We start from the raw sequence: 27,717 nt of genomic DNA on the forward strand, positions 1-27,717 counted from the left end.
AACCCACAAAACTCATCCCAATGCCTATTATGATAAAAAGCGTATAATAACTCAATAACAAAATGACGGAATTGACAAAGGTAACAAAAACAAACAAAAACAAAAACAAACAAACAAAAAACTCTCAAAAGCTATTATTACCGTGGACAAAAGAGGAATACCAATACCTTTTTCTTCTGTTTCTTCCTTGGTTACCAATCCCAGAGTGGCTGAAAGAATGAGAGCTGTTTCTTCAAGTACTGTGGAAGGGAGCACTAGGAAAATGGAAAGGAGATAGTCTTTCTAGTTTTGTGCCAAAATGTTAAGGAATATTCCTCCATGCTCATTTTTGTTTTACTTATTTTCTCTCCTTACCTGTTAGTTGGCAAATCTATTGGCCTCAATAAAATTTTCTGACTGCACTTTCTGTATTATGGATACAGGTCTAGGACCACAGGGACAGATAGTTACTCAGGGAAGATCTATGATTATTAATAATATAATCAAAGCACCTCACCTGAGACCAAGGGAAGTAGAGAAACTTTCCCTGGCCACACAATCCAGATGGAGAACCCAGAGATTCTGATTCACTGACTGGTGCTTATTAACCATGGTTTCTGTTCCATATCTCTTTTTGAGTTGGTAGAAGTAGTTCCTCTGAATCATACTAGCAAAGGGTATAAGCAGAGTTTATCCTTAACATATAAGACCCAAATCTTGCTGTGGTTTCCCTTGAAAACCTTTGATGTTACTTTTGTGATGAAGTCTGAAATGTAGGAAGAACGACAAAATGGCAAGGGACTTCGGAGCAGCATATAGCATCTGGGTGCAGTGATTGCTCAGGGGACCTCTAAACATATGGAAATAGGTGGGAAATGAAGGAAAGCATAGCATGGATAAATACATGGAACCCATGGAAGGTTAGAGACATATCCCATTTCAGTTTTGCTGACCTGGTGGTATAATAGAATTCGGTCTGAAATAAGGCAGATCTAGAATCTATTCTAACCTCTGCAAGTCTCAAACCAATGGCTCAATTTCATCACTTATAAGATGGAAAGAATGGGGAGAAAGTTGGTAATAATAACCAGCTTGAATGATTCAGAAGATTAAATGACATGAGATACTGTATATCTTAACACTGAATCCTCAGTTCCTTGGGTTTGGCACATAGTGGGAGCTCTCTATAAGTTAGCTGTGCCACTCTCTAAACTTCTTTCTTGGCCCAAAAGTAATGGAACTTCTTCTAATGTGATTTGTTATCCTGAGAATGTGTGGATAGTGAAAATGAATCAACTTATTATTATGGTATGCCTTATGGAAGAGATCATCCTAAATGAAAGGCAAATCTGGCATCCTTAATTATTATTAATAATTATAATTGTTAATATTATTGATAGTTCATTATTACCATAAATAATAATGGAGATGTCCAGGAGGTAAGGGACACTTAGCATGTGAGAAAGCAATGAAGCAGACACAGGGTCTGTTGTTGCAAAGGCCACCTCATTAAGGAAATAACCAAAATATAACCCCATACATCTTTGGCAATACCAAGTTCAAGAAACTTGGATTTCACTTAAAAGGATACTAGAATTGATTACCAAGAGAACCATACTCAAATACTAAACTAAGGGGAAGCCATGTTACATAGGAAATGCATGCCAGTAGGTTGAAGCACAGAAGAGGCAAAATGATACCTCAAATTTAAATTCAGATCTATCTAGAATGGATAATGATTAAGAAAATCAGCCTTTTTCCCCAGGCCACAAAGAATAGTCTAAGGAGACTTAACCAGAAAATGAAGAGCACAAAATGTTGGTTGAAAATAAAACTTCCTGGCAGGAAAGTTTATCAAAATGATGACTCTTTCCAAGAAGGTGATTCAACCAGCCCCCCAGGGAGAATATGAACCCAGGTTGCACAGAGGAATAGAAAGTACATCATGGTGAACAGTCTGCTCCCCAGTTCCCTGGGAGTGCACTGGCTGCACCAAGAAGTCTTTCCATCTTGATTTTCTGTAATATCGGCACAAATTGCTTTGACATGGGGTGGGCATGGGGGGATTCTGACCCCTTCTGGAGCTTATGAAGTTGCCAGTAGGTGACTAAATCAATGGAAAAGAGAAAAAACAGGGAGGCTCCCAAATCAGATTACTGTGTAAATATTAGAGATGCTTCAGAGGGCCCAGTGTATTTGGACTCTGGCTTCTGATTCAAAAAGCAAATTTGTTCTCCAAGTATCTGTGTTTATGGCCTTCAGCTTACTGTCCAGTTGGTGTTTTAAACAAATAACTTTCTAAACTTTATTTCATGACATCTTAGTCATATTGCAAGGTTATTCTCCACAGGCAATGAGTCAAAGGGAAGTAGCAAACGACATAACCATTTTTGCAGTCACTCTCCTTTGTCTAGAGCTTTCCTGTGATGAGAGAAATATTTAAGATGGTCACTCCATATTTATTTTCCCCTCAGTTGATGTTCCTGGAAGTCTATTTACACCTTGTCTACAACAAGCTACGATGCATATAAATATTGTAAAATGATCCTATTCTAGTAAGGAAAACCACTACAACAAATTATGAGCAGGAATAGGTCAGAGAAGTAAATAACCTATTGCCAATTATGTTGGATTCTTAACTAGAAATTCATTCCCCAAATTAAGACTCAATAAACCTGAACTAAATCAAACTGGTGTACTGCAGAAAGTGAATGAAGGCTGGGTACATAATCAGAAACTTAGCTTTCAAACACTTTATTATTTCTACTCTTCATTTAAGCCTGTGTGTGCATTTCAGCAAGATTGCTCCCAAGTTAATTTAGGTACAGCAATCCCATTTTCCTTTTATTTTATCCTATGTAACTGGGACAGAAATCACAAGGGAAATGAATCTCAATCAGAAAAGTACTAGTGGGGGGGCTCAGTCGGTTGAGCGTTTGGCTTCAGCTCAGGTCATGATCTCACAGTCTGTGAGTTCAAGCCCCACATTGGGCTCTGTACTGACAGCTCAGAACCTGGAGCCTGCTTCAGATTCTGTGTCTCCCTCTCTCTCTTCCCCTCCCCTGCTCATGCTCTGTCTCTATCTCAAAAATAAATAAAAAAAATTTAAAAAAAAAAGTACTAGTGGGGCACCTGGGTGGCTCAGTCAGTTAAGCGTCCCACATCAGCTCAGGTCATGATCTCATGGTGAGTTTGAGCCCCACGTTGGGTTCTGTGCTGACAGCTCAGAGTCTGGAGCCTGCTTCGGATTCTGTGTCTCCCTCTCTCTCTGCCCCTCCCCATCCATACTCTGTCTCTCTCTCAAAAATAAATATTTTAAAATTTTTAACAAAAGGAAAGAAAAATACTGGTATAGTCAAAATAGCTGGCCCTGTTGCAAATTGAGTACTGTAATCCCCAAATAAGAATGTCTAGTGTCTTTAAAGTTCTTTACATTGTCCAAAGTATATTTACATGCAATCATCTCCTCTTTTTACGTAAAGAAGAAGCTAACTTTCAGGGAAGTTAACTGAAGTGACCAATGAGATAAAAGTTTGGATTAGATCTGGTCATAGAACAGTTGACCCAAATGCTCAATATACTCCAGCTTGTGTCCGTGGCAGCCCACATAGAGATGACTCTCTTTCTTGTCATCCTTCTGCAGCCAACCTTTCTGCCACTGGTGTTTTAATCCCATTTTGCTACTCCAGATAATGGGTATTTCTGATCCCTTTTAGACAAAATTTCAGATCCCTGGTGGGTAAATTACCAAAACGGAATGCAGTATAGATAACTCTACGACCAGTGACTATGCTCACCCCATCAGTTTATTTGACTGCTCTTAACTGTTGAATCTTTGCTCCTCAGTAACTACTCAGATGCAGTTGTCAGGCACATCTATATGCAAATCAACATTTAGCCACTCATTTTTGGAAAATGTACTGAACTCTTATAAAATGGGCATTATAATAACCATTGTTAATGGTTGTTTTGAGGATTAAATGAATACTAATGCACCTAGATCCATATCACTGAAATAAATGTTTTCCTTTTTCACTCACTCCCCATTTTCCCCACCCTAGATCTCCATGCCTCAAATTAACTGTGTGGATCTTCTCACAGTGCTCTGCCTTACTTCTATAGCCAACAACTTACTGTAAATTGAGGCCCCAACCTCAATTTACTTAGAAATAGATTAATGCCAAAACCCAACATATATATAAATTGCTCTGTCACAATGATCTTACCCTTAAAAGACACAATATTTATTTTATCATTTTATTGTTGTATCTCACAAAGAGGGGCAAAGGCAAATTTTAAAAAAAGATACAGAGTAATAGCTGTAATGCAGACACTTGTGTAATTACACCTGAGCCAAGAAATAGAACACAGCTATCAACACAGAGGTTCTTGTGAGGGTACTTTTCCTACAGACAGTCACACACATACATAGAAATAATGATATAGTGGAAAAGACATGAATTATAGATTACACAGACCTGGGATTAATTGTATTTCCCTTATAAACTATGGGATTTTTAGCCAAGTCACTTAATCTCTTTGGCCCTCAGCACTCACTTTTGTAAAATGGGAATGATAAAGCCTGCATTTCAGTATTGCTGTGACATTAATATAAATACATAAGCATATATATTGTATGTGGGGGCATCTATAGTTCAGTGACAGTAGCTATTACCATTAGTAATTATATTTCAAAGCCATCACGATGTATACTGGCTTCAACACATGATAACTTCACTCATTTTAGTAATTTAAATTATAAACTTTTGCCTTGGCTAAAAAATTCGTCTTTGGAATAATTACGTATCTATGGAATAATGATTTCTTAAGCAAATGGATATGTTATATTAGAATATGGAACATTTATTTAAATAACCTTTAAGCATTGTTTGTATACACTGCAAATTCAAAAGTTTTGTTAAAATATACCCAGCAGACTTTCCAATTTGATTGCACATTGTTTTTACTAAAATATTATAGAAATGATATTTTACTGAAACATTCTAAGTTGAGACTTTTAATTAATTGACCATAATAGACTATCTCCAATTAATTGGATTTAGTGCCTTGATGGAGTATTACTACATTTCTATTAATAGCCTTTTGTATCAACACAGTTTTACAAATATGATTAAACTGAATTATTAAACAATCCCCTTATAGAATAAATTTCACACCAGGCTATTCTAGCATGTAATTCTTGGGAAAACCTACACATAAGCTGATAAGAGAGTGGTCCCAAATTTTCTAGAATTCTCAGGAAATACATCAGTCTGTTTAAATTACTTTTCCACCTGTGTTTCTTTCATGATGGCAAGATTAGGAAAGAGCTAATGGGAATGTATTTAGATAATTAGCATTTAACCCTTTATGTTTAGTTTTGACTTATGCCCTACACCTGAGAATACATGCATGGACAATTATTTTATCTTCCCACAACAGTAAATACATGTTCTTGTTACATCTTGGGTTTGAGTCTCATCTCTGAAACTCTTCCTATTTGATATTGATATCTTTATATCTTTTAGATTTGGTTGTGTCACTCTTAAAATTGAAATAATACCAGCTGTACCTATAGCATAGATTTATATTAAGTATTAACTGACAATGTATGTAAAGTACACTCTTTTAAAACCATAAATTCATATACTCATGGAAATTATGACTGCTATTTTCTCATCTGGACAGAGTTTAGTTAACTCAATTTTTATGAGTTGTGATAGTCTTGAGATGGATTATTTTACAGATCCTTCTTCACTGTTTACCTTACTTTGTGGATGTCTTTAGAATGTAAAAGGAAAAGGCATGTTTATGGCTACATACTTTGTGGATTAACACTTCCAAGAAGAATCTCAGCCTTCATCATTTTGTTAGGTCTATCAAGCGGGATCTCACCACTCAGGAATGCACTAGTTATGATTCAAAAACTTTCACAATTCACTTTTGCATTAAAATGGATAATACTCATTACTTTGACTAAGACTTGTAATTAAGATTATTCTTTAAATCATCTGACTAAAGATAACGTGTGGATACAGCAACAAGCATATTAAGCTCATGTAGATCCATCAAGGAAGTTGCTGTAACATGGTTTCCTCTTCCTGAAAGGTTCTTACCTTTCTCTTCCTGTTGAAATCTGACACATAATTTAGAACCCAACTTAGCTGTTACCTTTTCTATGATAATTCCCCAAAGAGAATCAATGTATGGCCTTTCCTCATCCCTAAAATCTACCTCTCCTCTAGTGTGTGTCTGCTGCCTCTCCCAACCATTGGCTCCTGGCATCCTTCAGGTCAGGAAACTAGCCGCACTCATTCTTATATCCTTTGAGTTATCATAATGTTTTTCATGTTTGTCATTGTGGTGTTATATGCATTTCCCCCAATTATCTGATATCATTTTCTTTCTCATATTTTTCACTTGGGCATATGAGTACCCAGAATAATGACTATGTTTCCAAAGCTAGGTGTGGCCTTGTGACTAGGTCCATCTAGGTCATGATTTAAGAGCAGAAATGACATCAGAAAATTCTGGGTTGTGCCTCTTAAAAGGGAATGTACTTCTCTTTAACTTTTTTTCCCTTTCTTATGAGTCATCTTGAAACATGCAGATGAGGGCAACATTCTAGAGAGCATAAAACAACATGATATAAGAAGACTGTGCCTTCACACCGTGGAGCTACCATCCTAATTCTGGTATTCTTATACTCAGGTGGTTAGTAGAGAGAAAAACAAAACTTCCACTATGTTTAAGCTTCTATTGTTTTGAGTTTCTGTCATGGCAGTCAAACTTATACCCTAATAAATACACTTCCATACTGGGGATGCAAATAATTCAGTTTGGACAGAATATATGTTTTCTAACACCCCTTTGGGTATTATTTGCTGGTATTTGTTCTTTTAGCTATACAGATCATCTAAGCTCTGGATTACAAATACATTTAGGTTATCTGTTAATAGTGACGACATTTTTTCAGGTATTTAACAGCAGTCTCTTCTCTTCAGGAATAGGATTCCAAAAAGAGATTGTAGAAAGAGCATCACTTTCTTGTTGATATAATGTTGACTATGGGTCTAAATCTAGACTATATTAGAGATTGTTTTGTTCATTTTCTTTGTCTTTCCATTTTCTGGGAGGCTTCTATATTTGGGATTGCTTTATGTATTATTTATCCTTTTAGTCTCAACAATGAATATTGTTTTCTTTGGGAAAGCCTTCCCTGAACTTACAGACTTGTTAAAAATTAATATAATATAGTACTATATTTATTATTACTGAAATTACTGCAATTATGTAACACTTTGTGTAAATTTTAATTTGATGCCTGATCCCCCAACCAGACTAAGTTCCACGAAGACAAAGACAATGTCTATAAAGTTAACTGATGTATCCTAAGGGCCTGTAATATTCTATGTATTCAATAATTATTTGTAGGAAGAAAGGAAGGAAGTAAAAAAAGAGAGAAAGAGGAAAGCTACCTAGCCATGAAAAGGAGAAGAACTAGAAGCCATTTTGGGGATCTGATTATTTGAAATACCCATACAATGAGGGAAAGTATGTTTCTAGAGGGGACGGGTTTGGGTCATTAAGATTAATTTCCTCAGTTCTCTTCATTCTGTGTGGGTAATTATAAAAGAAAAGAAATAAGACTGTCCTTTTTATTATTATTATTATTATTATTATTATTATTATTTTCTTCCATATTCTAAACAAGTCAAAGCTTAAAAACTTTGCCTATTTGCAAATCAGCAATTACCTCCAAAAATTTCTCTATAGCATGTTGGGATTTATGTCCAGGGTCTTCCCCTTTTTCTTATTTCTTGAACAAGAATTTGCCAAGAGGGACTTGATCAGGCCCACCTCTGGTGCTGCCTGCCTGACTGAATTTCCTGGTTCTCTAGGTGGTATTGGAAATGTCACTTGAAGGAGTGCTGCCAAGCTAGGAAATGACTGCTTATGACTCCACATGCAGATAGGGACAGGTGTCTTCATCTGGCTGCTGGCAGTTTCTATGCCATGAGAAGTTTCTGTAAAAAAAGAATGATAAAGTCGCTTTTGAAATAGGGATTTTAAATTTCGAGTACATCTCAAATCAAAAATATTTGACAGAGTTGACCATCCTGCACACTGATACACTTTGTTCACTTGGTTTCCAGAATACCACATTCTGCTGGCTTTCTTCTACCTCCTGACCATTTCCTCTCGGTCTCTTTTACTCATTAGGGTGCCTCATAACTCATTTTCAGGGTCTCTTCTCTTTCCTACTTGCACTTCCTAGAAGAATTTATTTGTATTCACAGTTCTGATCATGATGTCTGCTGATGAGTTCCAATTTTGTATCCCTAGCTATACTGCAGACCCATGCACCCAACCATTTCATTTCATTTGGCTGTCCACAGTCACCACAAATTCACTATAACAAAAAATGAACTTCTGTCCCACCTCCCAACTTGCATAATCACAGTTTATTGAAACCCAAACTTCGAGTTGTGGAAGGAAAAAGAAAAACGTGACATTAAGATAAAGCTTTGAGTCTTCTCTCTTACATTTTACTGCTGAGCCAGCAGGACATCTTGTGTACTCTACCTCAAGATATATCCATACTTTGGCCATTTTTCATATGACCTACAGCATATTTTGCCTGCATTATTAAATAACTTCCTATGTGGTCTCCCTGATTTTACAAAATGTTTTGTCCTTATCACCAAATCTTCAAATAACAACCGGGTGATTCTTTCAAAATATAAGTCAGATAATGTCATCTGTCTCTCCAAACACTGTAGTGGTTCCCCATTCCATACCATGTTACAGCCAATGTCCTTTTCTCCACAGCTTTGTGTTATCTGCCCCCATGACCTGCCCAACCTCATCTCCTTTTCTCCTTGTTGCTCACTCTGCTTCAGCCATGCTAGCCTGTTCCCTGGTGTTCAAATGCACTGGGCAGCCTCTCATACCAGGGCCTTTACACTGGCATTCCCTCTGCCTGGAATGTTCTTTCTCCAGATGTCCACATGGCTAACTCTCTTACCACCTTTGGGCCCTACTAAAATATCATTTCCTCCGTGATCTATCCTGCACCACCCTACTACAACCTAACCCCTCCAATTGTGTTGGGTTTTCTTTAACCATATTAATTTCATCTAATATTTTCTCTAATTTATGTATTTTTGTGCATATTCTGTGTTGTGCATCATTCCTATGATAATATGTTTCATTAATGCAGGAATTTTTATTGTTTTATTTAATGACTGGAACCTGTTTCTGACACACAGTAGGGGGTTAATAAATAGTTATTACACAGATAACAATTTGGTAGGAACAGGCCAAGTTTGCCTGCTATGACCACTACTGTTCAGTATGATATCAGCTGACCAAGTTGGTGAAAGAGAAAGAGGAAAAGAAATGAGTTATAAATAACAGAAAGGGAGAGCCAAAACTGACTACATGCATATATGATTATCTACCTATAAAACAAGAAAGTCGCCTAAGAGATCTATAAGAATGAATGAGAGAATTCAGTAAAAAGGATACATTAATGTTCAATATGTATTTTTTATTAATAATTTTTCTATGTGCCGAAATTAACCAAATTTTAAAAATAAAGTCATGGACAGAAAGATATCATATTTGCAATATCAAAAAAAAATAGAATAAAATGTATAGGAACACACCTAATATAAGAAGCTCAAGGCTAACAATAAGAAAACTGTCAAATAAAATATCAAATAAATTAAATAGCATACCAATATCATGAACAGGAAGATGTATTATTATAGACAGAAATATTTCCCAAAGTAATTGATGATTTTAGTGCATTTGCATCAAAATACCAGAAGGAATTTTATAACTTTAACAACTTAGTTCAAATGGAAGAAAAATCTTTAAGTATATTCAATACACTTCTATCAATGGTTAAGAGAGAGAGAGAAATTGTATTATTAGTACAGGATAGACTGATCCATGATATTTCAAATTTCTTAGCAAAAGATTGACTATTAAATCATGTGCAGATAATTTGCTTTTTATTTGGAAAATAATAAAGTCAAACTGTAATTCAGACATATATCAAGTTCAATTTGCAATGGATCAAAGAGCTATAACCAAACTACATAAATATTGTGAGAAATAATAAGAGAATATATTATAATTTTATAGTAGAGAAGGGCTTCCTTAAGAAAGATACAAAATCCAAAAACATCTAAGAAATACATTACCCCCTTTGCCCTCATAAAAATGAACAAAAATAATTTTTAAAAATAGGTTAGCATAGACATCATTAACATTCTGGATAAATATCCAGGATGCATAAAGAGCTCTTTCAAATCAGTAGAAAAACAGACAAGCCTCCCAGAAGGCAAAATATATGAAAATATAGTTTACAGAAAAAAAAGAGAAATAAATATGGAAAAGCTTAATCTCACTGATAGGGAAACCTCAACTGAAAGAGAGCATTTTTTTTTTTTACACATCTAATGCATAAAAAAGTTTAAAATACTGGAAAAATTGGGGCACCTGGTTGGCTCAGTCAGCTAAGCATCTGACTTCGACTGAGATCATGATCTCGCAGTCAATGAGTTCCATCCCAGCATTGGGCTCTGTGCTGACAGCTCAGAGCCTGGAGCCTGTCTCAGATTCTATCTCCTCTCTCTGCCCCTTCCCTGCTTGCACTCTGTCCCTCTCACTCTCTCTCAAAAATAAACATTAAAAATATTTTAAAAATAACATTAAATATTGCCAAAATGGAGTATCAAACAAATATATACAGAAATGGAAATACATCATACACTCCGGGTAATAGGTGAAAACGTTTGAAGCCACTTATTTAATGACTCAAATCCCCTGCCACTCTCTCTTAAATATTGCCTATAAACCCAGAAGTCTCAAAAGCTTGCTTTTTTTGTTTGTTTTGTTGTGTTGTGTTTTGCTTTTATTTCTTTCTAAATAAGGAAAAAAATTAGGAGGGAATATAACAAACACTCTCTCCTCTTTTTGATATAGATGTTATTCTCTCTCCTTGATTCCAATTACTCTTATCAACTCAACCATTTATTGACCACTTAGGGCCTCCCAGTTATAAATGCCATAGCAAAAAAACAAAAACAAATTTTATATATACATACACGTACACACAGTGAATCAGAGTCCATGGGCTATACAACCTATTGGATGAAGAAGAGCCTCTATAAGTATCTCTTATTCAAGATAGATTGTTAAGTCCTCTGATAAAGGCACAATACCAATTGCTATGGTACCACTGGGGAGGAAGAGATTAATTGCTTCCATTACCACATTTTTAAAATCAATTTATCAGGATCCCAGCTTTGCAATTAAAGGAAATTTTCCAAGGCACTTAGAACAAAGTATCTTTTTTTTTTTTTTCCAACGTTTATTTATTTTTGGGACAGAGAGAGACAGAGCATGAATGGGGGAGGGGCAGAGAGAGAGGGAGACACAGAATCGGAAACAGGCTCCAGGCTCTGAGCCATCAGCCCAGAGCCTGACGCGGGGCTCGAACTCACGGACCGCGAGATCGTGACCTGGCTGAAGTCGGACGCTTAACCGACTGCGCCACCCAGGCGCCCCTAGAACAAAGTATCTTTATGTAATTTTCTTTCACTAATCTCCTCCAGGTCCTTCCACTCAGTTACAAGTGATGGGATTTTTTTTTTTTTTTATTTTCTTTATTCCTTTTCTTTTCTCTCCACTCCCCACCCCTCTCTCTGGTCACAGTATGACTCAGAATGAAAGACTGACTTTGGATACAGTGTTGATGCCTTAAATGGCTTCACTATTGCCATTTATAATCTCAGAAATATCATATAATAAAGGTCATTCATTCTACCAGGATGGCAAAAAGTTTTGGAGAAAAATTATGCACATAGGAAATTTGTGAATTCCTTACACTCTAAAATTGTGAAAGATTTCTACCAGTTATCTCTTTGGGAGATAATGTTCTGAATATTTCTTGTTTCTTATTTGTTGAAAATTATGTAATTTTTCCAACTTTATAACAAAACATTTAGAAAGTAAATTGTGAACAAGAAGCTAAATTTTGCTACCAATTTACAAATGAAATTTCCCAATTTTTATTTACTTATTCTTTCAACTAATATTTGTCGAATACCTATTAAGTTCAAAGAACTCTTCTACATGTCAGGAGACAGAGGTGAACAAAATATGCTAAGTCCCTAAACTCACTGGATTTGTTTCCTCATAGAAGAAACCAACAATAAATAAACATAAACACAGCACAATTTCATATAGCAATAGGTGTTAAAAGTGGCAAGAGAGGGATGGATTCAGGGGATAGCAAGTGATAGGAGAAAAGGCTAAGATCTACTGGTAAAGAAAAAATAAGTGATGTTTGAGTAAAGTTAACAAATGAGAACACATTCTATGTGGATATGAGGAAACACCATTCTAAGCAGAGAGACTCACAAGTGCAAAGACCCAGAGGGAACCAGGTATATTCCAAGAACTCTTAGAATTGTTACAGTTTGCCAAAACTGAGAAGGTCCCTAGGATGCTTCTCTTTCAGTGCAAAAACAGAAAATCCTGTAAAAACAATGAGTTGGAATCCTACCTTAGAAAGATACTCTGACCAGAGTGGATGAAGAATGGACAAAGTGGTGGGAGATGAGTTTACTGAGGCAGGCAGGTGCTGAATATTGTGGAACCTTCAGAATCAGGTAAAGAGACTGTACATTTTAGTGTGACAGAAGTTTGGAGGGATATAATCAGGAGAACCATGTGATCTATTTTATTGAAATAAGTAGGCATCCTTCATATTGGAAAGGCTTACTGATCTGAAGGTCAGGGTCAGAAAATTCTGGGCAGAAAATTCACCAGCCCTCAACAATATATTTAGAAATATTTTTTGTAAGTGCTTTACCACTTTGTTACTTTACCACTCTGTTAAGAATCTGGAGCAAACAGCCTTCACATAGAGGAAAATGTTGAAATAAACTACCGTGGGTTTGTTGACATAGGTAAGAGATCTCAGATTCTGGCCATGACCTATTCATCACCTCTCAGTCATTCTGAACTGAATGTGATCACTAATATGATTTGAGACCAAGAGCTCTTTATTCAGCAGAAATACTGAAGGTTTGTCCCACTACAGTTTCTGTGTTAATGTCTCTGTTTTTATAGTGTATTTCCTGGAAAGTCTCAAAGCAATTTCTCTAAGCTATGAAAATGTCCTTATATTTTGGCCCAAATGGAGAAATATATCCCTTCATGGCTAGAATGACTACCTCTAAATGGACTGCTATGTTCAGTCTAAACTGTAACAGCAAAATACTAAAGTCTAACTTTCTTTGGTGCTGTGCTTCTCTCCACTGTGCTTCATTTTGTCTGAAGCACAATGCTCAGAGAAAAAAAATTTTAATTAAATGATTGACAAAAGGGGGTAAAAAGATGGTGATATTACCAGTCAAGCAAGTAAAGGATGCAAGAAGAAAGAAAAGATGAAGTAAAGGTAAGAGAAGAATTCCATTTACCAAGGAAAAGCTAAAGCTTGCTCCCTCTTTTGGAGATCATAAAAGTCCTGTACATTTTCAAGTCCTTTTCAGTGGAGGAGCTTCTCAATAAATGGATGACATAGGATCCAAAGATGGAAAAGGTAAAGATAGCAAGAAAGAATAATTTACATGCACTCTGTTTTCTCTAATTTCCTTTGACATCACGTTCTCCATGAACTGCCTCTTTCTAATCAGAATGTAAAATATTTCTTCTTTGGAATAGAGAGTTGGAAAAAAATTAAAATTATTAATAATAGCTTGAAACAGTTATATCAGAGTGGATGGATTAATGGTGAATTGCTTTTATTTTAAATTTTCTTCCATGCCTTTATTATTATGCTAAAATTGATAAAACCAAATTATAGAATGATACACGTAGATACATGTAGATGGAACCAAATTTATTGTTCAATGAATCTAGTTTAAATTTAATTAATTGGATTTTTAATGAGATTTAACATAGCTATATATAACAAAGTATATAGAGTACAAGGTATAAATAACATTAGGTTATATGTGCATAGCCTCACTGTATTTATAACAGATTTCCCACTTATCTATGTAGTGCATTTAAGAATCCTAACATTTGGTTTATGTATTTCATGAAATATTCATGTCTTCTTTAAGGAAAAAAAAATCTCATTTCACTGAACTAGGGCAGATAGACTGCTTAGGAGATTCCAAGCCTCGAGTATCAAAATCATCAAAATCATCAAAATTTTATACAAAGAATGGCCCATACACAATGTGGTTTCCAGGTAGGCAGATAAGAGTATATACAAACTAAAATATATAATTATGTGCATAATCTTAGGAAGAGACTTTACGATAGAAAAAAAGAAGTAGGAGTCATTGAGTAAAATATTTCAAAATCAGATATGTCTTGGGAAAAAGCAACAGAAATTTCAAGAAAAAATAGGACCAAGTCAAGGATTGGTATGAGGGAGAAATTTCCTGAAAGCTTAAATTTCTTTAAATAAGCTTACTTATTTTTTTATAAGCTGATCACAATGTCACATTAGTTTCAGGTTTGTAGCATAGTGATTCCATATGTCATGCTATGCCCAGCACAAGTGTAGCTTGTCATCATACAAGAATAGTACAATACCATTGACTATATTCCCTATACCATGCCTTTTATCCTCATGAATCATTCCATAATTGGATGCCTGTACCCCCCCCCCCCAGTGCTCTTCCCCTCCCACCACTGTTTCATACAACTGTACAACAGTTTGTACTATTACAGGTCTGTTTCTGTTTTTGTTCGTTTATTTTACTTTTTTAGATTCTACATATATGTGAAATCATATGATATTTGTCTTTTTTTAATGTTTATTTGTTGAGAGAAAGAGGGAGAGGCAGAGGGAGGGACAGAGAGAGATGGGGACAGAGGATCTGAAGCAGTCTCCATGCTGAGAACAGAGTGCCCAATGCAGGACTCAAACCTAGAAACTGAACTGTGAGATCATGACCTGAGGCGAAGTTGGGTGCTCAACCAACTGAGCCACCCAGGTGCCCTGACATTTGTCTTTATCTAATTACAACTAGCGTAATACCATCGAGGTCTACCCATGTTGTCACAAATGACAAAATATCATCCTTTTTACTTTATTTTTTCCAGTATAGTTAACATAAAGTGTTATGTTAATTTCAGGTGTACAATATAGTAATTCAACAATTCTATATAGGACAGTGCTCATCACAAGAAGTGTACTCTTAGTCCCTTTGCCCTATTTCACCCATTCCCCATCTACCTCTCCTCTGGTAACCACCTATTTGTTCTCTATAGTTAAGAGTCTGTGTTTTGGTTTCTCTTTTTTTTTTCCTTTCTTCATTTATTTCTTAAATTCCACATATCAGTGAAATAATATATTTGTTTCTCTCTGACTTCACTTAGCATTATAGTCTCTAGCTCCATCCATTTTTTAGATAAAATATGCAATATATTTTCAGATCAGAAGGGCACAGTCAGGAATTCCACAGAGGGAATTCTGTCTCTAGACTGACTTCAGACTAGAGCTGAACATCTACTATTCCCTGGATCTCCAGTTTATCCCTAAGATCTTAGACTTTATAGCCTCCACATTTTTGCAAGCCAATTCCTTTAAAATCTCTCCCTTTCTCTCTTGTGTCTCTATTAACTATAGCCAATATTATTGGGGAAAATGAATAGAAATCTTCTCCCTCTCTCTGTCTGTATATTGGTTCTGTTGCTCTGGAGAACTCGATGAATAAATAGTCTTTGAAAAATTTCTGTGATCAATACAAAACTGCACACCCCATGTACTTTACTATTGGTCCCAGGGAGCTGGGTGCACATTATTTCATCAGTAATTTTATGTCTATAGCAAATTTCTGGGATAAGTACAAAGAAAGCGTTACTGAATCCAAGTTCTGCTGCCAGTTGCCTGAAAGATATTTTCTTAAGAGACAAGTTTTGATTGGGAAGGAATCTGAGATTTATTTACGAGGCTGGCAACCTGGGGAGAAATTGGACTCTTGTCCAAAAACCAACTTTGAGGTTGCTACCTGGCCTGGTGGTTTGTAAAGGGGTTTAGGGTGGTTATTCAACAAAGGGAGTGCAGTGGCCTGCAACGTTTCTTGGCACGGGATGACTTGATGGTGCCAGTTATAAACATTATCTCAGTGCTTGGCAGTTGTTTGAGGGGGTCCAGTTCTGGTTAAGTGATGTGCAGGAGGATTCTTCTGTTCTTTTTGCAAAGGAGGGCAAGGTCTGGGCTATAACAGCAGCTTCTACAGTGACTGTCCTTCTTGCTCTCAAGCTCATAGTTTTTTTGTTTTTTTTTGTTTGTTTGTTTGTTTTTGTCCATTCTGAAGCCAGATGAAGTCTTTTAAGACCTCGGTAACATCACCTACGTCCTGGGTAGGGTCCCTGGGCATGGCCGCCGTCGGACTCTGTGGGCTGAGTGAAGTGATGACAGCTGAGCTACCAGAGCAGTCATGGTCACAGAGGTCTCCAGACCCACCTCGCTGGTTACGGTATCCCCCACCCCAGACCCACCTCTGTACAACAGGGACAAAGCCTCCTTTCACACTCGGGGCGCACTGGCCCTCTGGAACCTCTCACAAGGTGAAGACACCTGCCCTCTATTCCCTTTACTACTATGTCTCTGTCTCTCTTGCCATTTTCTATGTGGTTTTTATGTAATTTCTTATGCAGAAGATGCTCAGTGAGCTCTCACTACTTCTTCAGGAGGAATTGCTCTATAAATATGTGCAGATTTGTATGTCCATTTAGGAGTTGAGTTTAGGGTCTTCCTATGTCACTATCTTGGACAGTAACCTTAAATCTAGATGATTTACATTTAAAGTAATTATTGATAGTTGTGTACTTATTGCCATTTTATTCATTGTTTTTTGGTTGCTCTTGTAGTTTTCTGTGCCTTTCTTCTCTCACTCTCTTTCCTTGTTATTGATGATTCTTTAGAGTTCTTCCTGGCTTTTTTCTCTTAATTTTTTGTGTAGCTATTACAGGTTTTGGGTCTGTGGTTACCATGAGGTCCATATGTAAGTAACATCCTATGTATATAAGCAGTCTGCATTAAGTTGATGGTAACTTAGTTCAAACACATTCTAAAAGAACTTCATTTATACTCCCCACTCCATGTTATTTGTGTGTGTGTGTGTGTGTGTGTGTGTTGTGTTTTACTTGGTATTAGCTTTAAAAGTGTTCTACTACCTTTACTGTATGTTTGCTTTTACTCATGACATTTTTTTCTTTCAAATTATGGTTTTTTACACTTAAAGTAGTTCCTTTAACATTTCTTGTAAGGCCAGTTTAGTGATGAGCTCCCTTAACTTTTGTTTGGGAAACTGTTTATCCCTTCTTTAATTCTGAATGGTAACCTAGCTGGGTAGAGTATTATTAGTGGTAGTTTTTGTTTTGGTTTGTTTTTTTGTTTGTTTTTTGTGTTTTTTTTTTTCTTTTTAGCACTTTGAATCTATCATTCCACTCCCTTCTAATGTGCAAAGTTTCTTCTGAAAAATCAACTGATGGCCTTATGGGGTTTCAGATGTATGTTACTAGTTGCTTCTGTATTGCTGCTTTTAAAAATTCTCTCTTTAAGGGTGCCTGGGTGGCTCAGTTTATTAAGCATCCAAATCCTGATTTCAGCTCAAGTCATGATCTCAGAGTCATAAGATCAAGCCCCAAGCTGAGATCTATTCTGGGTATGAGAGCCTGCTTTGGATTCTCTCTCTTTCAAAATAAAAATAAATTCTCTTTGAGATTTTAATTATTATGTGTCATGGTGTATACCTCCTTGGATTCATTTTGTTTGGGGCTCTCAGTGCTTCCTGAACCTTTTCTGCCCCTTTCTTCTTCTGGGACCCCTAGTTTGTTCACTTGATGTTGTCCAAGAGATCATTTAATGTAGCCTCATTTTTAAATTATTTTTTTCTTTTTAAGGTTCATCTTGTGTACATTCCATTACCCTGTTTTCCAGATCATTGATCCATTCTTCTGCATCCTCTAATCTGTTGCCTCCCTCTGGTAATTATTCATTTAATTTATTTTAATTAATATTTTAAATATTTTCTCTCTTTATTGAAGTTCTCACTGAGTTGAATCTACTTTTCCTCCAGTCTTGCAAAATTTCTGTGATCATTATTTTGAATTACTTATCAGGTAGACTGGTTATCTCTTTTTCATTTAGTTCTTTTTCTGAGGTTTTATCTTGTTCTTTCATTTGGAGCATATGCCCCTGTCTTCTCATTTTGCTTGAGTCTTCTTTTTCCCCTATTTATTAGGTAGAACAGCTATATCTCCTAAACTTCAAAGAATAATCTTCTATATGGTTGTCCCCTGTGTAGGCTGTATGTGTCTGATGACTTTGGTTGACTACAGCTGTGGCTGCTATAGGTTGGGGGTGGTGCTGGCCCCAGGGCACTCCATTCTTGGGTTGCCCTTATGACATGGCCTGAGCTGAAGTTGGTATGGGTTGCAGTGATTCCAGTGCTCTTTCCAAAGTACACCCAGGAAGGACAGCTGAATTGGGCATGGGCCAGGGTAGTCTCTGGGCTCTCTGCACAAAGAGCAACTAGAAGGAAAATTGAAGCTTAAGTGGGTACAAACTGGAGTGTTCTGGGGTGCTGTGCTCAGGGGACACCCTAATGAGGCATCTGGAGCTTGTTGGGGGAGTCTGAGGTGCTCCATGCTGGAGGTACCCGTGTGGCAACTGGAGCCAAGATGGGCATGAACTGGTGGTTTCCAGGTTGCTATATACACAGGACACTGGCTGGGTGACTGAAGTAAAAGTAATGCAGACTGGGTGGCCCCAGGGCTCTATGAACGGGAGTGCCCCTGTCAAGGGCTTCATCTGGAGCTGAAGCAGTACAGACCTGGGATGTTTGGGGGACAGGGAGGGTTTGTGCCTGTGTCACTTTGGTGAGAGAGCTGGAGCTATAGTGAGCACTGACCAGGAGTGTCCCAGTGTATGTCAGGATGCAGCTGCCTTTGTGGGATGGCTGGCACTGGTGTGGGCCAGGGTACTGTGAGTTACTGAGATGGCAGACTGGCTAGGGTGCCTGGACGCTGCTTCCATCTGCACTGTCAAGATGGAGGGGAAACAAACCACGGTACTCACCAGCCCTTCTGACCCAGAGAGGGTTCCAGCAGCTCCCTCTCCATTTGGCAGGGTTATAGGACTAATTCCTTTATTTTAGTTACCCTTTTAAATGATGTTGTTGTTTTTTTTTCCTGTGCCCCAGTGCAGAAGAATGTGCTCATTGTCCGAAAGTATTATCCCTCCCTGCTGAGGTTTGCAATGTCAGAGGTGCAGGTTTCTTTTGTAACTGTGTCTCTATCTTGATCTTTTTTGTCATTATCTGTGTGGTCTATCATTTGTTTTTCAGAAGCTGTTCAGTCAACCCTCAGCTCTTCAAGAAGAATTGCTGTATAAATAGGTGTAGATGTGTTATGTCTGTTGAGAAGGTGAGTTTAGGGTTTTCTTACATTGCTATCTTGCTATCCTGCTTTAATTTCTAAACTTAGTAATACTTAGCCAGGTATGTGCTCAGGACCAAAGAGGCAAATAAGTGAGATTTAATTGGCCTTAAGAAACTCTTTTAGGGACTCCTGTGTGGCTCAGTCTGTTAAGCATCTGGCTTTTGATTTTGGCTCAGGTCGCAATCTTACAGTTCAGGGGATCCAGCCTCACAGCACAAAGCTGCTTGGGATCTCTCTCTCTCTCCATCTCTCTGTGCCCCTTGCCCACTCATTCTTTCTCTCTCTCTGTCAAAATAAATAAATATACTTTTTTAAAAAGTTCTTTTAGAAGATATTAGATTAATTTTCATTTATTGAGCTTCTATGTGCTGGATACTGGGCACTTTATTATCTCATTTTATTCTGAGAAAAAGAATGGGTATCTTAGCTAATTTAAATGACTCTTGTAATAGATATCATTAGCACTCATCCCTATCCAGTTTTCATGTTCTTTCCCGCACCTAGAAAACAACAATTCCTAGGTGACTTGAAGTCAGGCAAAGCCATAGGACTAGTGCTAGCCAGTGATATGTGAGTTGAAATGAAAATAGCCACATTCTGGATAGGCCTTTATGAGCTTGTATGACACCTCCATACCTTTGTCTTTTTCTAAACAAAGTTGGATGGGAACAACCTGTATCCTTTAGACGTTGTTTGAAAGAGCTTCCCAATCCACATTGGACTTATTATGAGCAAGAAATAAATCTTTCTTGCAATAAAGAGATGAGATTTAAGGATTTACTCCCACAGAAAAGCAGAAAATCCTAACATACACACTTAACTAACATACTAATATACTTATAAACTAATATATAGATACTAATATATATAATATGTAGAATATATATATATATATATATATATATATATATTAAAGGTTAGGGTTAGATATTAAAATCTATACTTGCCTAACTCTAAAGACCAAGGTCTTTCTACTCTATGATATGGCCTCTAATAAGCAATGTAAAAACTGCTGTTACATGGTGACTTAGGCTCTACGTGCTCTATCAACTTAGAATAAAGTAGATATCATTTTTAACTCAAGGTCCCAATGGTAGGATAGCTGGGATTCGACTTGGATCCTGAAAAATGTAGGGCATTGTCAACAAAAAGAAAGGAAAGCCGTATAAAATCAGACCTTATGGGTGGGCATGAGTATAGTCTCCTTAGGGAGGAGATATATACACTGGGAAACCATAGAATATAAGATTAGAATGCAAGAAGAGCTATTTTCTTGAGTACCGCAATGCTACCCTGAGAAACTTCTATTTAGAACAGTAGAAAATGGTTGAGAAAGTACTAGACCAAGAGTCCAGAGCACTGGAACTGTTCATGCTCTTGTCAACAGATTTACCTCAGCTGAACACAAGGATCTCCTACTTAATGTATGGGGTAGATTCTGAATACGTTCTAAGAACCCTTACAATTCTGTATGTCTTCAAGTATACATCTCAAAGTTCCTTCGCATGAATTCACTAGTTACATTTAGGGAAAATTAAAACCAATGGCATTTGATAATCATCAGATTTTTAATAAAGTGGTAATCATCTAGAGTTAGAAATGTTCCCATACTTATATCAGCACATAAATATTTTTATATTGATTTTGCCACAAGGAGTAATGTCAGTGGAATGATTCTGCTGCTAATAGTGATAGATGTCTACCTATATACAGGCTAAATTGAATAACTTTTTTTTTCTATTACAAGTAGGTTCTATCCTCATTGCCTTCTGGTGGGCAATTTATTATCACCACTTTCCTGGAAATTGTTCACAAATTCCTCTAGTCCTCATTTCATCTTTCACCAAAGCATTTCTTTCTTAGGAAGCCGCTCTGTTCAGAGGCAGTAGGAAAGGTAGCATTATATGACTGCATATGAGCATAGGCATACATTGACTGTCCTATAAATGCTAGCAATCTGTTGAACACTAAAGATTATATAAATCTTAGCAGCTTTACTGATGCTTCATACACAAGCAGCTGTTGTTTCTTGGTCGCCTGATTAAATATGCTGCAAAATTTCTCCCAAGAAAATCTCACCAAAGTTGATTCCAGCAAATCCTTCATAACATCTCTGCTAGCAACTTCAGTTTCTAAGCAATTAAAAGAAAAGACACAATCAATAGCAATTCTTTGAAGGGGGCTGCTCTTTCTCCTTTCAAGACAAGGTATTTATAACACCAGACCAAGTGTTCTAGTCTTGGCTCTGCATTAACCAGCAGTCACTCAACATTTTCAAAATGAACTTCTGAATATTTTAGAGACATGTGGATTGGAATGTGTTTCTGACAATATGTCTCTCTCGATATAACTGTATCTGTTTCTATATCATACATATATGTGTGTGTATACACACACACACACACACACATATATATATATTAAGTAGTATAATTATGGACTATGTATTTAGAGAAAAAAATAATAAAAATTCCTAAAGCTATTAAAAATTCACATTACATTCATGAAATTAACCATCTATGAGACATTCACTAGGGAAATCAAATTAGAAGTCTACCTAAGGTTCCAGTTCAAGATGGCAACATAGAAAGACGCTGAACTCATCTCCTCCATGGACACACCAAATCTATGTTTGTTTATAAATCAATTCATCCACAAGAAGAATTGAAAGTTGACCTGAAGAGCTTCAGCACAATAAAAGACCACACAGAGAATGGCAGGAGAGCTTAAGACATGATAACAAAGAGAACACCGACCTCTGATGTAGTCAGGAGGGAGAATACTTTGGGATTATGAGCAGATTCATCTGACCTGGGGAATAGAAAAAAGAAAAAAAAAATTTGGTTTAAAAGAGCTACAGGAATATAGAGGAGCTATCCCTAGTACCCTGCCAAATGGTAGAGAAGTTACGGAACTCTCTCTCTGGATTGGGGGGGCTTGAAGGTGCCATGACCCCCTTCCACCTTAATAGTGTGGAGGAGAGAAGGGTCAGGCTGCCCTAGCTGGCCTCAGTGAGCCCCAGACCCCTAACCCACTGGAGCCCTACCTATCCCATGAAGGGAGACCCTGTGCAGTGCACACTGAGATAGCCCAGTCATTGCTCATTATAGCTCCAGCTGTTGTGTCAAGGTAACACAGATGCAATGCACCCCCAGAATTCTACAGGCCCACATCTCTATGGCTCCAGCCTCCCAGCCAGGGCATCTACTGCTTGGAGAATCTCAAGAAACCTCAGCCCATTTTCACCTAGATTCTGGTCACCCTGTCAAGGTATCCCCTGTGCAGAGCTCCCCTGGACACCCTGACCTGAGCCTACCTTGGTTCCAGCTACCCCACCAGGATGCCTCCTATGCTGAGCAATCCAGGAAAACCTGGACTGCATCCTCTTCAGCTTTAGCTGTCCTACCAGGATACCCCCTGCAGAAGCACCCAAGAAATCCCCCAACCCATGTCCCACCTCAGCTCCATCTGCTGGAATGCCCCCTACATGGAGATTCAGCAGACTCTACCAGCCCACATGGAACTTGGGCTCCAGGGATCCCACAAAGTCACCCACTGTAAGAGAGACCCAAGAGACCTCAGTTTGCATCCACTTCAATATCAGCTATACTATCCAGATATCCTCTGCACAGAGAGCCCCCTTACTGCCCAGGCCCACATACACTCTAGCTCTAGGCATCCCACCAGAAAAGCCTTAGGACCCTCAAGCCATACCAGCCAAATTGACCAGACACACAGTGTACACAGAGGACAGCCATACGAGAAGTAACTGTTCTAATTCATAGACACAAATACAGATAGTGAAGCAGAGTGGAGAGACAGAGGTATATGCTCCAAATGAAAAAAAAACAATACAACACTTCGGAAAAAGGGCTAAATGAAAAGTAACCAATCTACCTGATAAGAGATTAAAATAATGATCATATAGATGCTCACCAGACTGTAGAGAAGAATGTAAGATCTCATGGAGAACCTCAACAAAGAGATAGAAAATATCTATCTATACAATAACTAAAATGAAAAATACACTAGGGATAATCAACAGTAGATTAGAGGATGCAAAGAATAGATCAGTGATCTGGAAGACATGGTAATGAAAGTCTCTAAGCTGAATAGCGAAAAGAAAATAGAATTTAAAAGAATGGGGATAGGTTAAGGAATCTATTGGACAACATCAAGCAAACAGACATCACATGATAGGGGTCCCAGAAGTAGAAAAGAGAAAGGGGCAGAAAACTTACTTGAAGAAATAATAATTGAAAACTCACCTAACCTAAAAAAGGAAATACTCAAGCTCAGGAAACACAGAGATTTCCAAATAAGATAAACCCAAAGAGGTCCATACCACCACACAATATTTAAAATTTCAAAGGTTAAAGATAAAATTTTAAAAACAGCAGGAGATAATCAAAAATCTATATACAAGGAAAATCCCATAAGCTATCGACCGATTTTTCAGCAGAAGCTTCACAAGCCAGAAGGGAATAGTATCAAATGCTGAAAGGAAAAAAATACAACCAAGAATACTCTAACCAGCAAGGTTATCATTCAGATTTTAAAAAGAGAGAAATAGTTGAACAGACAAATGAAAATTAAAAGTTTTATTACCACTAAACCAACCTTGGAAGGGAACATCTTTAAGTGGAAAAGGCCAAAATTAAACATAAGAAAATGATAACATATAATGTAACAGTGTATACATATAACATGGGAGTAAAAATAATATATTTTAGGATGGGTTCAAACATAAGTGACCTTCAAGTTAATATACTACTATATACTTAGATGTTATATGTGAACCACATAGTAACCACAAACCGAAAACCTACAGTAGAGACACAAAAAATAAAGAGAAAGAAGCTAAGAAAAATGCAACAAAAAGTCATCACAAGGAAAGGGAGCAAGAGAAGAAGAAAAACAAACTAAAAAAAAAATCAGAAAACAATTAACAAAATGACAATTAGTATACATCTCTCGATAATTACTTTAAATGCAAATGGTCTAAATGCTCCAACTGAATGATAAAGAAGGTGGAAAGGATAAAGAAACATCTATATGCTGCCTATAAAAGACAGACACATAAAGACTGAAAGTGAAAGATGGAGAAAGGTATTCCATGTAAATGGAAGAAAAAAAAAGGTAGCAATACTTATCTTAAACAAAATAGACTTTAACACAAAGACTGTAATAAGAGATAAAGAAGGGCCTTACATAATGATAAAAGGATCAATTGAACAAGAGAATATAACAGTTGTAAATATCTATGCAGCCAATATTTGAGCACCTAAATACATACAGCAAATAATAATGGACATAAAGGGAGAAATTTATAGTATGGGATTTCAACACCCAACTTACATCAATGGATAGATCATCCAGACAGAAAATCAATAAGGAAACATTCTCTGAATGACACATTAATCATATAGACTTAACAGATGTATACAAATATACCATCCCCCCAAAACATAATACACATTTTTTTAAGTACACATGAAATATTCTCCAAGATAGATACTATTCAGCCATGTTACTAAAAAGCCAATGAATCACTGAAGAAATCAAAGAAGTAATCACAATATGCATGGAGACAAATGAAAATTAAAACACAATGGCTGAAAAATCTTTAGGTTGGAGCAAAAGCAGTTCTAAGAGACAAATCCAAAATCATACAGACCTACTTCAAGAAAAAAGTAATCTCAAATAAATAACATTACACCTAAAAGAAGTGAAAAAAAAATAGAACAAAGCCCAAGATTAGTAGAACGAAGGAAATAGTAAATATAAGGGCAAAAATAAATAAAGACTAAAAAATGGTAAAGATTAATGAAAACAAGAGCTGGTTCTTTGAAAAGATACACAAAATTGATAAACATTTGGACAGACTTATCAAGAAAACGAAAGTACCAAAATAAATAAAATTAGAAATTCAAGAGGGGAAAAAACTGACAACACAGAAATACAAAAGATTATGAGACTACTACAAATATTACATGCCAACAAATTAGATAACATAGAAGAAATACATAAAATCATAGAAACATACAATCTTCTGAAACTAAATTAAGAAGAAATAGAAAATCTGGAATGACCAATTTAGGGTTGAAATTGAATTGTATATCAAAAAACTCCCAACAAAAGTGCAGGACCAGATGGATTCACAGATGAATTCTACCAAACATTTAAAGAAGTATTAATACTTATTGTCTTCCCTGTTCCAAACAGAAGAGGAGCGAAAGTGTTTAAGAACATTCTGTGAGACTGGCATTACCCTGATGCCAAAACCAGACAAAGACTACAAGAAAGAAAACTACATGCCAAATATCCCAGATCAACCTAGATGTAGATCCTCAAAAACATATTAGCAAACTACATGCAACATCACATTTACAATCACTGAGCAGAATCAAATGGGATTTATTCTGGGGATGCAAGGATGGTTCAATATTCACAAAGCAATGCGATATACCACACTAACAAAATAAAGAATATAAATCATATGATCATCTCAATAGATGGAGAAAAAAGCATTTGACAAAATCCATCATCTGTTCATGATAAAAATTCACAAGGTAGGTTTAAAGAAACTGCCTCAACATAATAAAGGCCATATATAACAAACTCACAGATAATACCATACTCAATGGTGAAAAACTGACAGCTTTTTCTAAGGATGTCCACTTGTGCCACTTTTATTCTGTGCAGTCCTAGAAGTCCACAGCAATCAGACAAGGAGAAGGAGAAGAAAGAAAGAACAAAGAGGAGAGGAGAGGAAAGGGAAAGGGAAAAGGAAAGAGAAGGAAGGAAGGAAGGAAGGAAGGAAGGAAGGAAGGAAGGAAGGAAGGAAAAGAAAGAAAAAGAAAGAAAGCAAGCAGGCATCCTAATTGGTAGGGAAGAAGTCAAAGCGGTACTATTTGCAGAAGACATGGCACTACACATAGAAATGCCTAAAACTTCCACCATAAAGCTATGAGAATAAATGAATTCAGTGTATTTGCAGGACACAAAATTAATATACATAAATCTGTTGTGTTTCTACACACTAATAACAAAGTATCATAAAGAGAAATTTTAAAAAATTTAATTTACAATCATACCAAAAAGAATAAAATACCTAACGGTATACTTAAGGAGGTTAAAGACCTGTACTTTGAAAACTATAAAATATTGATGAAAGAAAGTGAAGATGAAATACATAAGTGGAACACATCCCATGCTCATGGATAGGAAGAATTAATATTGTAAAATGTGTTTACTATCCAAGGCAATCTATAGATTCAATGCAATCCCTATCAAAATGCTAGTAGCATTTATCATATAACTAGAATAATACTAAAATTGATATGGAACCACAAAAGACCCCAAATATTGCCAATAGAGTCTTGAGGAAGAAGTACAAACCTGGAGGTATCACAATTCCAGATTCCAAAATATAAAGCTATAGTAATTAGAACAATATAGTAGTGGCAGAAAAATAGACACACAGATAATTGGAACAGAATAGAGAACCCAGAAATAAATCCATACCTATATGGTAAATTACAACAAAGGACATAAGAATATACATTGGGGAACACAGTCTCTTCAATAACTGGTGTTAGGAAAACTGGACAGCTACATGCAAAATAATGAAACTGGACCACTTTCTTACACTAGCCACAAAAATAAACTCAAAATAATTAAAGACCTAAATTGGAAACATAAAACCATAAAACTCCTAGAAGAAAACATAGGCAGCAATCTCTTTGATGTTGGCCTTAGAAACATTTTTCTAGATATGTCTCCTCAGCCATCAGAAACAAAATAAACAATTGAGACTATACCAAAATAAAAAGCTTTTCTCAGTGAAGGAAACCATCAACAAAACAAAAAGGCAACCTACTGAATGGGAGAATATACTTGATAAGGGGTTGATAACCAAAATACATAAAGAACTTACACAACTCAATGCCAAAAAACACAAACAATCTGATTAAAACTGGGTAGAGGACCTGAATAGACATTTTTCCAAAGAAGACATACAGAGGGCCAGAAAACATATGACTAGATGCTCAACAGCACTAGTCATCAAGGAAATGTATATCAAAATCACTTGAGGTATCACCTTACAACTGTCAGAATGGCTAAAATAAAAAGGACAAGACATAAGTTTTGGCAAGTATGTGAAGAAAAAGGAACTCTCATGTACTATTGGTGGTAATGTAGATTGCAACCTCTGTGGAAACAGTATGTAGTTTCCTTAAAAAA

Source organism: Lynx canadensis, chromosome D1 (assembly GCF_007474595.2).
Source record: "Lynx canadensis isolate LIC74 chromosome D1, mLynCan4.pri.v2, whole genome shotgun sequence".
Classification (NCBI taxonomy): Eukaryota; Metazoa; Chordata; class Mammalia; order Carnivora; family Felidae; genus Lynx; species Lynx canadensis.